Genomic DNA, 16,832 nt, shown 5'->3' with positions numbered 1-16,832 from the left:
GTAAATTTGTGCAGCTTGGCTTCATGACTTTTTTTAAGCTAGTTGAAGTTTTCCCCAGAAGATGGAGAAACCCGATTTCAGTTTTCTCAGGGAAATTGTGCAGAGGAATGAGGAATCAATGACCCTGCTTAGAGCAGCAGCCACCTCTGAAACCCTTTGGGTATGGGGGGAGCTTGTTGTGAATGGACTGTGCTGCTGGGTTTTGTGTCTTGGCCAGGAGAGAGTCAAGGCAAGAGTCTGAGTCCCCTTTCTCACCATACCAACAGGATTGTTTACTCCCTTCTGCTTTTTCATTGCACTGGAAGGATGGCAGAATGTAAGTACTTCATTTCATTTCCATTCCTGAGAGCATTTGTAGTAAGTGGTGAGCACACAAAATTATAGCTCTGTAGTGGGTGAGAAAGCTGCTTGCTGCAATCAAAGTGAGACAGACTCTTGACAGCAGACTTTGGTGCTGTGAAGAACAGAATAAATGAGACATGTCAGGAATTATTCTGACGACATATCTAAAGCTTTAGGACAATCTTGCCAGACCTCAGAGCAGATGTTTACCCTCCCATCTTCTTATGATATTGCCACTTGTTAATAAAATGTCCCCACTTAAAGAAAATATGGGGTTTTTCCCATCTGGGACTGTGCTAAATGCTGTGTCCTGTGCTGAGACGTTTCAGAGTGTTTGGTCTGTTCTTTGGGGGCATTGTAGTTGCATTGCCTGCCTCCTTCTAGGGAATAATTGCCCTTTTGCAAAAAAATACAGTCAAACATCTATGTACTATTATATACTACGCTCTCTAACAAAAGTCTCAGTATATTTTCATATCAATAGCAAAGAACAATGAGCACTGACATGTTCCTTAGTATTAAAATGTTAGCAAAGATAGGAAAAATTAACACAGTCCAATTCATGAATGAGGCCTCATCAAATTAATTGCTGAAATCTGGCTAATACTCATTGATATTTTTGACTGTGCCACAGCTGTCTCTTATTTTACATAAGGATATTGCTCAGAAGGTGTTAATGCAATTAATTAATTATTAATAGTTACTTTTACAAAAGCAGACCATAATGTTATTTATTACAAAATAACATATGGGCAAGCAAATCAGTGTTAGCAGTGTATATCTGTAGCTAGTGTTTTATATTGATTTACTTTTAGCTCTCCGGAACTCAAGAATATTCATGTGTAAAACACACTCTTGGTATTTTAATTAATTAGTTTATCTAAACCAGTGATAGAAAGTAGAACCCATGGCATTGGTGCTGTCTAGTTTATTATTATCCTGCTACCTTTTTGGCAAGCAATACACAAATTTCACGCTGCAATAACTCCCCTTAGATTAGCTAAGGAGAAGGAGGAAGGGAAAAGAGCAAGGATATAGAATGAGTGCTATTTTTGCAACTTGTGTTCACTTTTTTGTCCCCTGTGACAGTATAGGTTTGATGTAACATTTAAATACAAGCAAAGCAAAGTCACTGATACAATTTCTTTCTTGTGCCATGATCTATTTAGGCTGAATTCTGTTGACAGCTGAGTAACACTGTTACCTGCCAGTATGATTACAGCAGTGTCCGCCTTCATTTTCAAATCCAATTTGCATTTAATAAAATGAAAGATGAAAGCAATCTGGCTGAAAGTGCATCATCAGCACCAGCTTGCTGAATAATGGATTTGAAAGACTGGAAAGAAGTCACCAAACTAGGTACAACATTGGAGTGAATCTAGGTCAGAGAAACTTCAGCATGACTTATTGCAAGCCCATGACATAAATCATGCAGGAGAGGCCAGAGAAGACCAGATACTGAGCTTATTTATTGTAGAAGAGATTGGCATTAATGAGCTGGAGGAGCAGAATGCATCCATCTGGGATCAAAATACCAGCATGTCCTTCAAGGGGATGGTGACTATCCAGAAAACACTATGGCCAACATGTCCAGAAAGACCCTGTGCTCCAAACTGTAGGAGCTGGGGTGGCTTGGACGGTCGGTGACGAGAGATCTCTATAGTCAGATCTTGGAACATGCGGTTTATTGCAAAGGGCGTGGGTATAGGGGCACTGCTTAGAGCTGCAGCTGGCAGCTCTGAGCAGGCCCAAGAGAGCAAGAGAGTAAGCGGGTAAGTAAAGAGAGAGAGAGAGCGAGAGGAATGAGAGTGAAGAAGTGAGAGAGAGTGTAGTAAGAGTGTGAGTAAGAGTGGAATGGTGAAGTCCTGGTTACAATACAATAAATCATCTTCTGTACTGAGTATTCTAATTGTCACTAACCAATCTAATACAAGATACAAATCCTATAGCATTTACATACAGCCTATAAGAGTTCTTATATTACCATAGAGTGTTACATCTTAACTTCTAAAAACTACTCTTTGGACCCCTTCTGCTGAGCTAGTAAGGTCTGCTCTGACACTTGGACCTGCCTGCAAGCAGAGGGTATTGCTCAATCAAGAGGGGATTACCTTCAGTCGGCCATACCATTGTTTTCCAGTTGTTCAGTAACTAAGACTTGGTATTTCAAAAGTGGCTTTCATTTCGATTTCGCCTGTAGTTTTCATATTCCCAAAATCTTTTGTCAGGCAATCATATTTATAAGGCTTTCCTGTTTCATCTTCCCCAACACAAACCATGGGAGAGTTTCCTGCTGTCTGCAGTGTCATCCCAAGGTACCCATTGCTCCTCCTGTGCAGCACCAGGGAGCACACATGGGAGCTGGAGGTGGTCAGGCTGTGACCGCAGGGGCTCAGCCGCTGCCCTGGCAAGGTCAGCAAGCCTGGCTGGGGGCTGAATGCTGCAGCTGCTGCTGGTTTTATGGCTTGGCTTTTCTGGGTTCAGCTGGCATTACCCGCTCTATCCTGGCTCTGACAGAATTTCTGTGGTGCTGCAGTGGCTGTGAGGGTGGTGGGGGGAAGCCTGTGGTGGTGTTACAGATTATGGTGAGCCAAAAATCAACCCTTTGTGAAAAGTCCTGGGTATCTCATACTGTGATTCTTCTTTTTGGGAACAGGCAGGGACAATGTTTCAGCTTTGGTTCATGTGGGTTGAATTATTGCTGTTTGCTGCCTTTCAGCAGAGAGGATTGAAAGTTTGTGGGTTTTGGACTAGCTTTGATTAAGGCCTTTTTTTCTCCTCTGGGGGATAAATATTTAGTGCTCAGTTGGATAGGGACGTTTTCCAGTGCAGTTTTGTTTTCAGCATGATTTCTGTTTTCCCTTCCATTTCTAAATCACAAAATTTTGCAACAATGATTCTGGATGCAAAAGAATGGAAGTAATTGGTTTGTGGGGGATTGGATATCATGACAACGTGCATATGTTATTTTCTTTCCTTTATCTGCTTTACTTGTAAGACCTGTTACCTAACTGTCATTTTCCTGGCTGGATTTCCTGTTTTGTGTTCTTGTGCCAGAGTATTTATTTCTCTTTTGTCTGCACCCAGTACTTGTAAGTGTCTTAATTGTGTTTTTTCTTGACATGCTCCTGTGATGCTTTATTTCATAAAAGAGTACACCTGGCAGGGAAGCCTTGTTTAGCCTATCAGTTCTCAAAAGTGTTTATAGAATAAAAAAAACTTCCTGATGTTTCTGAAGGCGTAAATATGTTCAGCCACACCTAATATTCACAATTGTAAGTTATTTTAGTGGTATTTTTTTTCAGAAAATGATAATTATACAACAGTAATTTCTTTCAAGTTTTACTATCACATGTATTGCAAGGCATGGGGGAAGCATTGGTTTCAAAAATTTATATATCTTAAAAGGGCTATGACTTTGGGTATTACTGCTAGCACAGTCTCTTATAATGCTTGTCATTTTAATAGACTTTTAAAAGTTAAGCTGTATAAAACATGCTTCTGAAGCGAGGAAAGAGGAATATACCTAACCAGTGAAGATGGGCAGAAAATCTGCATAAATCTTACTGGGGGAGGTGATGTAACTGGAACCAGGATGTCAAAACTTTCAAGGGCCTGACAGCTATCAGCAGGACCTTAAGTGAGGGGAAGCTTTTGTTCAGTAGAGCTGATGAACAGCTCACTGATGTTAATAGGACACTTTTCATGTAGTTCGGATTTTTGGACTTTGAATCAGGTCTAACATTCTCATTGAAAGTGTGATATTGCAATCCTTCTGTTGTCATAAGAATGACACCTTCTTCAGAGGAGATTATTTTCTTTTGGAAAGGGAGGGATCCATGAAGGAAATAATTGATAGTCTTAAATCCTGTACTTTGGAAATTCGGGTTGTCTTTATAATCCTCACAGAATGAGAAAAATTACTAGCAACTTCACAATACTTAGAGCAGACCTGATAATGGAGTAATTATTTTACAGAAGAGCACATTCTTTATTGCAAAGATGAGCATTTAATTCTATCTATACACAGCTTTGCAATAAAGGTAATAATTTCCACCAGAACATGTATGATTAACTGAGCAACTTGGTATAGAGTTGTCAATCTTGAATGTTCTGGTAGCAAGGAAAGAACAAGGACACCTTGTCTGTGATTATTGTTATTGGGGTGGGGGTGGACAGAAAGATCTCACAAATAGTGTCTCAACTCACCTTAGGTGTATCATTTAGATCCACAAAAGAGAATGGGGGATAAGGGGAATAAAGACGCTAAAATGACTGCCTGCTTGCTGCTGAACAAAGCATTCCCTAGGAAAAATCAAACTTGAAGTAGAAGCACAAGATGGAGGAAATGCATGATCTGTGCCCGAGGAGAATAATATGGAAGTAGAGAGAGAAGAATTAGTACAACTTAAAGTTCAGGAGAATAACATTATCTAAAATCACAGTGCCTTGAAGGCAATAAAGATATTTTAATATCTTTATATTCCCCATTTTTAATCTGTGGGATTTTTTTTTAATTAGTAAGAATTGAAGAAGTGAAGTTCTAATTAATTTTTTTAAATATGCAGGAAATTATATTGTTCTTTCTAATAGTACATATGGTGGATTAGTAACTTAAAAAAATGATTTTATTTTTTGCTTAAAATGATAATTGCATTAGTGGTTCATAGTCTATTAATAGCAATGTAACTTTTATGTGCTTAGGTTAAAAGACATGCTCCAAACCAGAAAAAAAGCGTTAGAGATGTGAGGTACAATGTGTGCTGGCAAAATACTTAAATGGAACACGGTGGAAGTGAAAACAAAGTTTAAGGAACAAACATTTGAACTTTACAATTTGTATCAATGATTTGTCTCTGGAGAGCTGTGGGTCACAGGAACTTCTGTGCCTGTTCAAACCACAGACCTGGGAACATCGGGAGGTGACCACTGCAGTGCTACAGGGCAAGCAGCATTTGTGTGCCCAGCACTGCACCCACCACCACACTACAGAAGAGAAAGGAACCTCATTTTCTCGTCCCTTAGATTTTGCAGGAGTTCTGATGAGCTTTTGCCTGTATGTTGTGTAAGCAGTGGAACTATCTGCAGTATCTCAGTTTGTTGATATCCTGTGGCATTGAATTCCCTGAATTCCATAGAATACATTTGCATGAATTTTTGGCTTCTAACTTTCCTGTTATTTCTCACTTTGAACATTAGTTTGGGAAGACAAAGGACTGTGATCTCTGTTTTCTGAGCCCTGTTGCAGCAAGAGTTGTTTTCTGGGAACAAGGCACCTGCAGAGGACAGGGACAAGAATGTATTTGTTGTTGAGCACACAACAAATTTTGTGTAGCAAAACACAGTTTTGCTGCGAGCACTTTGAATTTGCCCATTTGTTGATCTGCTATGCTGTCCCCTTTGCTGGGAGAGATGGATGGGGCTCTCCATCCTCCTGAGGGTCTCTAGACTTTTGAGGTGTTAGTACTTTGCTACCTATGCTTACATAGCTACTTACTTGTAAGTGAGGTGTTGATGAACATGTAAAGGGACTTTCTGTGTTCTATATATATCGAGGAAGATGATGTTTCTTAGTGTCAGGTGTTCTTATGTAAGGTTTTCTTATACAACCTGAGAACATTTGCTGTGGTGCATGTTTTATTACAAAATGACTTTACAGATAATACTGATCTCTATTTAAATAGCATTGTGCCAGCAAAAGAGTCAGTACAAATGTTGTCACCCTCTTCTGTTTCTAAAGCCTACATATACTGTGAAGGGAGATCCTCATTAGGTTTGAGCTACTGGAACAAAATATTGCCTGCCTGGACCGGGCTGTATGTAAACACATTGTCACCCAGCTACCAAACTGAGGAACCAGGTTAATGAATCTTCTTTCTTTGCAGCTGGTAACAGTGAAAGCCATCTCATTTTGTCATCCTGCTATTCATTCTGTTGTTTTCTGCCCCTTCAAGCTGCTGGTGTTTTCATTTCTGTGTTGAAACTTACAGACCATGGGGATGTCCAGGACAGAGCCCAACCCTCACTGACTCACTCCTGCTCACTGAAAGACATAGATAAATGCTATAGAGCTGTGGATTTGAGGTTTAAGGAAATCCAAGCCTCCACAGTGAAAAAAGTACCCTGTAACAAAAAATATTAACCGCAAATTGCTTCAGAGTCCAAAGCTGCAGATCAGACTGAGGGTATTCACTCTTAGCTGCGTACATTTTTTTCAACACAGAGATGAAAGAAACCAAGTGGCATCCAGAGGAACTTCACAATCCTCTTTATAAAGGGGACTGCAAGGTATGTGTGAGAGGAAAGGCAAGGGAGTCTCAGCAAACCTGATGTCTTTAAAAATGAAATGGATGAGCCATGTCTACATAGATATTATATAGATGTGGAAAGAGTTGCATTTAAATTTCATACTGGTTAAATGCTGTTATAAATACAAAAGAATGGGCTATGAACCCTTGACTTCCATTGGTTCAGAATCTATTTATGTGTTTTAGTGTGTATATATACATAGAATTGGTGACTGGGGCCTTAATATTACTGCTAGACATTTTCAGCCATCTCAGGGAGGGCTTTTCTGCATCCCATTCTCTGATCAGCTAAAATCTTAGTGGAAATCCCATCCTTTCTCCAGTGATAGTTTTAAGAAGGCATGCGACATAACGAAACTGGTATCTCACGGTTTGTGCAGAGTGGAAGAAGACACCTCTTTAGAAGCAAATACTGCATGAAGAAATATAATTTTCCAAAGAAATAGGAATTTCCAAAGAAATTTTCCAAAGAAAAAGGAACATTTTCAAGAAACACACAGTGAGGTCTATCACTGAATAGCTGAACCCAACGCTTGTATTTATGAAATCATGCTTTATCTGTGAGAACCAGAGTGATGCGTTTCAGACAGAGAGCAGCCACAAATCTCCATGGGGAACACTAGTGAGTGTGTAACCCCAGCCCTTTCTCTCTGTCTGCAGGCTAGGGGACACACTTTCAAGCAACAGTACCACAAGAAATTAAAACATTCCCTTGACATCAGAGACAATAATTCAGTCTTTGTTTCCAGATGAAAGCACAGACACTTGCTTGCCACTGTGACAGAAGTAATTTCAAAACAACAAGTGTTAGGGAGCACTCCGTGGGCTACGATGAACTACAGGTTTATTACCTTTTATATCTTTTGTATCATTTTTATTCTGCCTGGATTTAGGTTACTCAGGGAATCTTGGAAAGATTATTTTAAATTATCTGGGACTGAGAGGAGATAACGTTGTACGTATTTGAGACAAAACATCCTGCCACATGAAGATTTATTTTTTAGCATCTTTATCAAAATTTTGGTTTACTTAGAGGTAGATGACTCAAAGACAACTTTTGATAACACAGAATAATAGATATGAAAACAGCCTGAACCACTGATCAGGACTTAGCAGTCTGGGCTATTCATACCTGGGCAAAAAAGGACAATAACCTTGTTTGCTGGCTGTTTCCTCATCTGGCTGAACAGCGAAGATTTATTTGGCAAAGCTGTCAGTATGGAGAAGGGCAAAGGGCAAAAGCAGGGTGTGATAGAAAAATAATTCAAACAAGAAAACTTACAGCTGGTTTGAGCTGGGTCAACCCATATTCTAGTTTTTGACACCCATGCACAAAGAGGAAAATGCAAGTTGGCTAGAAAAATGCACAGATAAAATTGATGTGCTCCCTAGGGGCTGCAGCTTGCTGAAATTCCAGATCTCAAGAGCTTTTTGTAGACCATAAAAATGTCAGCACAACAGTCTGCTGCATGATCAGTCTTTATAGAAACTGTTATTTAAAATATGTCTATAAAAAGTTTATAAGTAATGCAAAATATTAGCGAGGACATGGATATGATTTTACTTGTTCAGGGCTGACTAGTCTAGCACTTTTTGATGCCTTTGTTATGCTTAATAGATACAGAAAAAGTCATTCCAAAGATGACAAAGTCCTTGAGACTAGATAAAGATATGTCTTCTTGTGTTTCTTTTCCTTTATCTTAAAAATGGAGGTAAAACAGTTTCCTTTACTCTTGTGTGCCTTGTTTGTTCCAACCCTGGGCCTTGAATTTCAAGGACCATAATTTCTGTTCAGGCATCTCTCTGACCTCAGTAGCCCTGACCTCAGGCTGGTGTTTCGAAGCACTGCAGTTAAAACTATAGCAATATTAATATTATCAGTAATAGGCAAGGCATCTGAAATGGGAAATATATCTGGAAATACTTTTTCTCACTTTCCCTTTCAAGAGAAAAGAAGTATTTCTAAATTACTGGAATGTAATTTTTTATCTCTTCTTAATAAGAGCAGTGTCCATGGTTACGTCGCTGCTGTCAGTCATGCCAAGTGTTGTTATCAAGGTACAGCCATGCATAATAAAAGTGATGGTGTTTATAGTTGTTTTATTGGTAAAAATTATATTCCAGCTGAAAGGTTTGGTGAAGATGAAATGGAGTTTCACTTTGCATTAAACAGGAAAGAGTGCAAAGGAAAAATAGCCTATTAAAGACAATGCACTGTATGCAGGATTATAAATTTGACCCTCATTTTGGAAATGAATCTCTAATCTTGCTGTGCAAGCAACACATGCTGCGTAATAATAGCACAGCCATAACATCAGGTTTAAAAAACTGCACATTCAGTGTGACAGACTTCTTTGGAAATGACCTAAATCTGGTGGAATGTGAGTCAAAGGCAGGCTAACTTAAAAAACTCTGGTGATCCACTTTGAATGTTTTCACTGCTCTGTCTCCTGACAAGTGTCTGACATGGACACAAATTGCACGGCAGATAGTCCTTGCAGCAGCTACTCTTGACTGTGGCTGGGAAAGTGGCTTCTCTTGGGAACTAACTAAAGTACATTCATGTTCTCCTAGGAGGTCATTTAGTTGTCTTTGATACTTGAATTTTAGTTGCTTGTCCATTCCTATGAAATCCAAGTGCCTTGAAGGCTGAGTGCCTCTATGCCCAAACTGCTTCAGTTCGATGGGATATTGCAGAGTGAAACTGGGGGCTAATTCTCTAAGGACATACAAGAGTTCTTATGCTTGCAGTCGAGACATGTAACTCTTGATTGTCCTGATACCCCACAGGATCAGTAGGGCTTAAGGGTGGAATTCTTGGAAGCTGGTGTACTCAGAGCCACTTCAGTAGGCCAGGAGGAAATCTCCTTTCCCCCACATAGGCACTTTGAGTGAGAGGCAGAAATCTTTGTACACCACAAGCTCTACCCAGGGAGGAGGACGAATGAAGCAGTGCCTCATGCTCCCTGATCTTGGGATGCTGACCTGGAAATGCAGCTGTCCAGAAAATCTCATCCCCATTTTAGGGAAGGTAAGATGTGTTAGAAAAGATAAGGGCAGGTGAGTTATAACATATTATTCCTTGTCAAATCATCTTTACTCTAAAATACTGGAGGATATTTATTCTAAAATCCTTTAGGTTATTCATTCCTGGATAGGGGATTATCAATTTTGCTTTCCTTTTACTGCAACCTAATTAAATATTACTTGAAATGGGGGGTATGATGCCCCAATTAAATGGATGACTGCTGTAACGATAGAACATTTTTTAAATTTAATGGAAAGGATTCCGGTTCCAGGTGCTGGCAGTACCATGGATACCAAGGATATGTACTGTCCCCGAAAGGAATGCCTAACGGTAGTGAGGCTGCAGTAGTTACATTAGTGTTACTATTACACATAACTTCTCTCTGACCCAGGAAATATAATAGCTTGTACCAAACTACTTCAGTGGAAGAGAAGAAAGTACGTCTGCACTGTGCCATGGAGGGGCAATGCAGAGACATTCAAGCTGCTGCAGAACTGAAATAATATAATTGCACTAGCACGTTGCAAATAAGGTCTGCCAAGAGGATTGGCATCATTATCTAACCTAGTGATTATGGAGCTTGGCCAAGAGTGAGGTATTCCTGGTCCCAGTCTCTATGTCCTTGATTATTTCTGGCTTGTATCTGTTTTTTAATCCAGATGCCATCTAATGTTAGATATTTGAACATCCGAGGGAGCAGAAACTGGGTCCCAGGTCTCTTATACTCAAATCCAGGTTTGTCCTTCTTTGCAGGCTCTGCATTTTCCCCCAGGAAGTAGAAGCAGTAGTTTCAGCTCTCCTCAGCAGGGAAAAGCCTGGAATTCAGGTCTACCACTTCCTGAGCAAACACTCTATTCGGGTATTATGTAAAAGGCCATGTCTGTGAATAAAAACTTGGTATACATTAAGATTGCTCAAAGCATACCAAATAAATCAGGCTCTTCAGGAGGGACAGCTAGTTTGTAAATCCCAAGCAGCCTTTGTTGACAGAGAAGTGCTTAGATTGTCAGCTCAGCTTGGATTTTTCAGAAATCTAGTGCAAAATCCCTTTGTGTCTTCAGTTTTCATTACCCCCTGAGCTGTGAGGCGGAGTATTCGTGTTTGGCATTCAGGATGAGGTTCTTTGCCTGTCCTGTGCACCTATAGCAGCTGCACCCAGGGCCCCTTTCCTGTAAAAGGATTTGTGGCCAAAGAGCAGCAGTGCAGTGAGAGCAGGAGCAGTGCTGGACTGTTAGAGGGCACAAGCCTGGCAGAGGACAGCACCCAGTGAATCAATATTCAGAACAGGAGACTGGTGAATGTATCAAGACGGAAAGCACAAACAGATTCCCAGTCTGCTGACATGTTCAAAAGCTGCTTCTAAAAAAAAGAAAAAAAAAAAAAAAAAGGAGAAAAAAGGTTATAGATAGAACAAAGAGGTTAATTTTGAAAGAACTGTATAAGCCCAAATTTTAATTCAGTTGTGAAAGGAAACAGCCTTTTAATACACACTTGGGCAGTTAACGTCTCACCCTTGTTAGTTTCCTGAAAAGTGATGCTTATTGCTTACACACTAAGAGTGACTGTCCAGAGGCTGTGGCCCATACCTAAGCAGCCAGATAATAACAAGCAACAGCAAGTTCTTTTGTGCAGCTATGCTGCACTTGGCTAACTGCTCCCCATGTCCTGGGAAATGATGTCTAATGCCAACAACATTTGTGTCTTGGTTCTTGTCTCAGACATGTGGAATTAGAAAGCCTGATATGTCTGTCCTGGGTACTCAGAAACTTCTTACTGCTCTGGCATCTTTTCCCAGACAGTATTAATTCTGCAACTGAGTTACACAATGGTTTACACATACTAAATCTATTAATGTGTTCATAGCATGAGGATTGCCAGGCCTTATTTACATATGTGGTTTATAAAACCTGAACATGATTTCCCGAATGCGTGCCAATGCCCTGTATCGTCTCCTGATATGCTCTGAAAACCAACCTCCTAATGACTTTTAGCCTATTCCTGAGGCTGCTTACGTTCTTGTAAAGTTGTTGAGTTACCTCTAACAGAGCCAGCAGCTCACTACTGAGATTTCATTCCCTTGTGAGATGGTAAAGCAACTCTTTTTCTCAGCTGCATTAGTTGTCTCACTGCAGATAACTCAGCCCAGATTTGCATAGGTGTTGGATGTCACAGCTGCATGTCCCAGTGGCAGCAAAAGGCACCCAGGAGTGCTCAGTGCTTGCTGAAAAATGACACTATTCGGATTTCAAATTTACCACTGCAAATTAGAGGAGTGGAAAGTATGAGGCAATGAAGGATAGGATTTATTTGCATTCTCCTGATTCCAGTATACTGGTGTGACTACTAAATATATTTTGAGATCCCCTGAGTCTTAGTGAGAATGTAATATTTTTTTTGTTTTAACAAGGAAAGGAAGAAAATGATGGATGAAATTGGATGTCACAAATTTTATTTAAACACGCTGTCGTTGATTTGCATTTTATTTCTTGGTCCAACTGCAGTAGGAAAAGGCTGCTTTTTCAGCTCTCCAAGTTCTATGATTACAAGAGAACCCCCTAAAGAGCTGATAAAACAAATGTGACAACTCAAGATAAATAATTGCTCCTGGCTAATTGTTTCCAAACTACAGATGCAGTCATATAGTCAAAAATCATCATTTCATGGAACATGGCCAGTTCATGGAACATCTGTTTCATATAGAAATGCTGTGATTCATTTTGTATTCCTGTCCATTATGTGCTCTTGGTGAATTTAGTGCAATTACGTGTAGAAAAAGGTTATTGCTTTTTTTGAGGAAGGCACTGTAAGCTGCCATTTTTCAGTGCTGTATTTCTGTGCTGTATTATTCCTCCCTACAAAAAGCAGACAGAAAGGTGTGTCAGAAAGACATTATCTTCAAAAACACATGAAAGGTGTCAGTCTGATTTCAACACAGTTTTGCGCAATTTATGATTGTTTTCTGTCACATTAACTGTTAACTCTCCTGTTTGGTAAAGACACATGTTGATAGTTAAAAACTTCAAACAAGAAATGGCAGGATTTTCTGAAAAAAATTGCTTGTGAGAAATTTTGCTGGGCTGTTCCTTCTAGTGCAACAAATAAACAAACTGCCGTACCAATAGAAGAGATTCTGCCCAAATTTGGCTCTCCACCCACGGGAATGGATGTGGAACTGAAGCCGCAGTGATCCTGTCTGTTAATTTTTCTGGGTGTTTGCTCTGTTATCTCACTTCCTTTCCTATAAAATGGGATATTAATCCTTCTTTCGTTCAGAGAATTAGTTGGGTTTTTGCAGTCCTTTGGTACTATTAATGTAGGATTTCCTATGCAGTTTAACTCATCTCTCCCTCTTTGCACAGACACTCCTCACTACACCAGGAACCTTTCTTTACAGAGTCAGATTTGCTGTTTTTCATTAGGAGCTGATGAATGTAAAGCTGAGATTTTCCCTGAGAATCTGGAAGCGAAGCTGAAATCACTTCAGTGAGAAGTTAGCTGGCATGGTGAGTTTTATATCCCTAAATTAGCATTGGAGAGAAGGGGAAAACTTAAGAAGTAATTTCACAGTAAAGCTTCAGTGTGCTGGTGAGTAGGAAAATAAAGTATTCTTCATCCATGAATCATGCTCACTCCTGGGGAGGAGAGATAGATACTTATTGCTCTTGCCATTTACCCTCTAGCCAGCTGTCTGAAGAAGAGTCATGCACCTATAGCCACATGTTGAAAATATCTTCTCTGCTCTCTCAAGTTGTTATAATGGTTAGAACAGAGAGGAATTGTGAAGGACTTTCATTATTCTCCCCATTTAATTTTGCAGGATGCCCTTTGGTGCTTTGGCTCTGCGGTACAGCAGAGTCATTCTGATTGATGTATACATCTGGTGGACACCAAAATAAGGCTACCATTACTAAGAAATACTGACTTTGATGTCATGAATTACAAAAAGAAGAAAGAAAGCAGTAAGACCATTTTGAAAACATGAAGTAGCAATGCTTACTAATTTAGCAGATATAGCACAGAAGAAGAACACCCAAAAGCAAATAACCCCCCTCTAAAGTATGGGACTGTAGTGCTAGCAAGCACCAGTTCAGTCTTATCTCCTATGGATACAGTTGCATGCAACAGCAGGAGTGTTATTTTCTCCCTGCATGATACAAGTCACTTCCACAGGAGCCAATATGCAATCCTAAGAGCTAAGTGCTAGGTGTTTCATATTTGCTGAATCTCTTGCTTTGAGTCATTGATTTCTTCACATCGAATCTCATCTCTGGCCCAGTTAGTGAGCCATTAAGTGAGGAGTCTACTGTGTTGATGAAATAATAATTCTGTTTACAGAGCGCCTTCTCACCAAGGCACTGTAGGTGCAGCACAGTGGCTGCTTAATTCACACTCTTTTAATAATTAAAGCTTTTCTAACTAATGCCTTTGTGAAAAACTGAATTCTTGTGTGATCTTCAACCAGAAGCAATTGCTGAGAGGCTTCCTGGGGAGCAGCTCCTAGAAGGTTGCCCATTTGTTTGGTGCCAGAGCATGCTTTCCTTTAGAATGAGGAAAACATTTCCTTCTTTTGATGAAGGTGCTCAGACCACATACTCAAGCACATCAGCTGAGAAGGACAATGCAGTTGTACTCTATTTCTGCCACACTTTTGTCCCATTAGTGATCATCACCATACTCTGAATACATAAGTCATGTGACAATTCAAAGTCTTTTCTCACCTTCTAAAAAATTAAGATATGCTGAAATGATGCATATTCCTTAAAGAATAAATTGTCTTCTGGTAGCAGAGAAAAAGACAAGCTTAGGAAAAGTAAAGGCTAGCATGTCTTGCTGCATCCAGCCCAATCAAGAATGGCAGGAATTTACCCATCCAGCTGAGGATTTCCCTAGAATGAACAAAATCTTGTTAATATGTTTTTGGACAATCACATTCTAAAAAACTCCCTCTACTTTTTTCTTTCTTTCTTTTTTTTTTTTTTTTAATTCTCATGTATAATTAAGGAAAGAAGGAGAAAGGGAGTGAGGTGTGCTGGCTCTTAGATGATGTACTGTCTCATTGCCTAACATCTGCACACTGCTGGCTTAAATATGAGCATTCCCTCATGTTCCACTTAAGATTCATTAGGGGTGCTTGCAAAACCTGTCTAGAGCTTTTCTTTCCTGGGCCACCAAAACACATTTTGTGTGCTGGGTGAATCTAATCCAGGAGAGTGTTAGTTACCAAGGCAAAGATTTTGCTTGAACCTGAAGGGCTTGTGTCTTCTCTTTTTCCCTTCTGTGGACATTCATGAAGTTTTTGTAAAAAGACACATTAGGGCTCGGTACATACCTTGTGTGGGTGTAAAAATGACACACAAAAAGAAGGATGTAAATGATCACTTGTCATAATCTTAAAGTGCCCTCATTAGTGCTTTGCATCTCTAGACCTGCTCTTGGGCTAATACTGGGTGATTAATTAGTTGTAGTGGCTGGATACAGCTCTGGAGTGACCATCTACAGGGGGATAGCTGAGACACCAGCTGTGAAACATGGTGTCTCTCACATCTGGCTGCCATGACTGTCCTTGTAGCACAGTTTAGACTTCAGGTCACATTACTGCTTGCTTTTGAACAGGAAGAAAACCTAGCAGGGAGCAGATGATAGTCCATGTTGGCAGGAATGAATCAATTTGCTTCTTACACTTGTGTGAACACTGGCTTCAGGAAGCAGTGTCTGTTCCCACTGCTGTGGCATGTCCTTGGTGGCCATGTCAGGGGACCACTGACATACTCAACAGGTTACACTCATCAAGCTGAAATACTTTGAAAGTGCCCAGCTTTTATTTTTAATATTCTCGCATTTCTGTGCCTATGTTTGGAGGGAGGGCTAAGGGACGGTGCAGAGAGAATAATTTCAATTCTCATTGCATTATCCCAAACAATTTCTCTGAAGGTTATTGGCTGCTGTAGTAGGTGAATAGTTCTGGTGGCATTAACCCACCTGTGAGCAGCCTGTTTCCTGAAAGCTGCCATGTGTCCTGGTGTCTGGGTGCTGACAAAGGGCTGGAGCTTATGTGGGTAGGGTCTCCAGACCCCCAGGAAAGGGGTGGTGGTTGAGAGCAAATGTCATCAGCCAAACTGCATCCAAGTGGCACCATTGCTGGTGTGAAGGCAAGGGAGCAGCTAACACAATCTCCTCAAACAGTGCCTTTGAAAATATTTTCCTAAGATTTTTACTTTGCTTTTGCCACAAAAAGAACAGCTAGAAGATAGTTTGAGAGCTCTTTAAGATAAGTCCTTTTGTGCCTTTCCTGCAGATGCAGGTAATTGCAGAGAGATTTGGGATCTGTCTAAGTCAGATCCTGCCCATTAAAAAATATATCTCAGTGTTGGATTTGACATACAGTGTTGACATCCTTCTTTCTATAGTAAGTCAGATGATATGTTTAGCAGACAGCTACTTTGACAACTTTCCTTCTGAGAAGCTGGAGGAAAATGCTGAAAATTTCTGTTGCTTTTGACATTTTATGTGCTTCCAGGGCTAATCTTTGTAAAATTCTGATGTTGGTGGGTCACTTACTGATACCAGAGGCAAATGCAACTCCAGAGCCTGAATCTCATTGTAGTTAGGGAGCTGGACCTCCTGTTAACAAAAAATATTGCCTTGCTTGCATTAAAGGGAAAACAGAGTCACCAGCTTCTGAACTTTGATACCAATTCTGCAGGATCTTTCTAACCCTATCATTTCTTTCCATTAGAAAAATCACCTGCACAAATCTTTCAAGAAATTATCAAACAAATACTGCTTCCTCTTCATAGTTTAAATTACGTCTTGAATGATTCCCTACACAGTGTTCTTTACTTTCTTCCTTTCACTTTGCTGCACCAGAAACTACCCTCTGTATCTCTAATAGTTGAATAGCTAAATACCCATATTATGTGATAATGAATAACTCCACATACAGACCCTGAAGCCATTATGAAGAGTTATTGAACAAGACTTGAGCTGCCTATGTGCTCATTCAGAATGAGATAAAAGCCAGACAAGTGCCTTGTAGAGTGAGTCAGTCTGGATGTCTCATTGTATCACCCCTTACATTAATAAGAAACACTTAGAATGGGATCTCAACAATTTTCTGGAAGGTTTCTGACTAGTTACTGTGACTATATTTTTTC

This window comes from Corvus kubaryi, unplaced genomic scaffold (genome assembly GCF_017639235.1).
Source record: "Corvus kubaryi isolate FWS band 111438036 unplaced genomic scaffold, C.kubaryi_AGA036_p1.0 37334, whole genome shotgun sequence".
NCBI lineage: Eukaryota > Metazoa > Chordata > Aves > Passeriformes > Corvidae > Corvus > Corvus kubaryi.
This window is presented reverse-complemented; position numbering follows the sequence as displayed.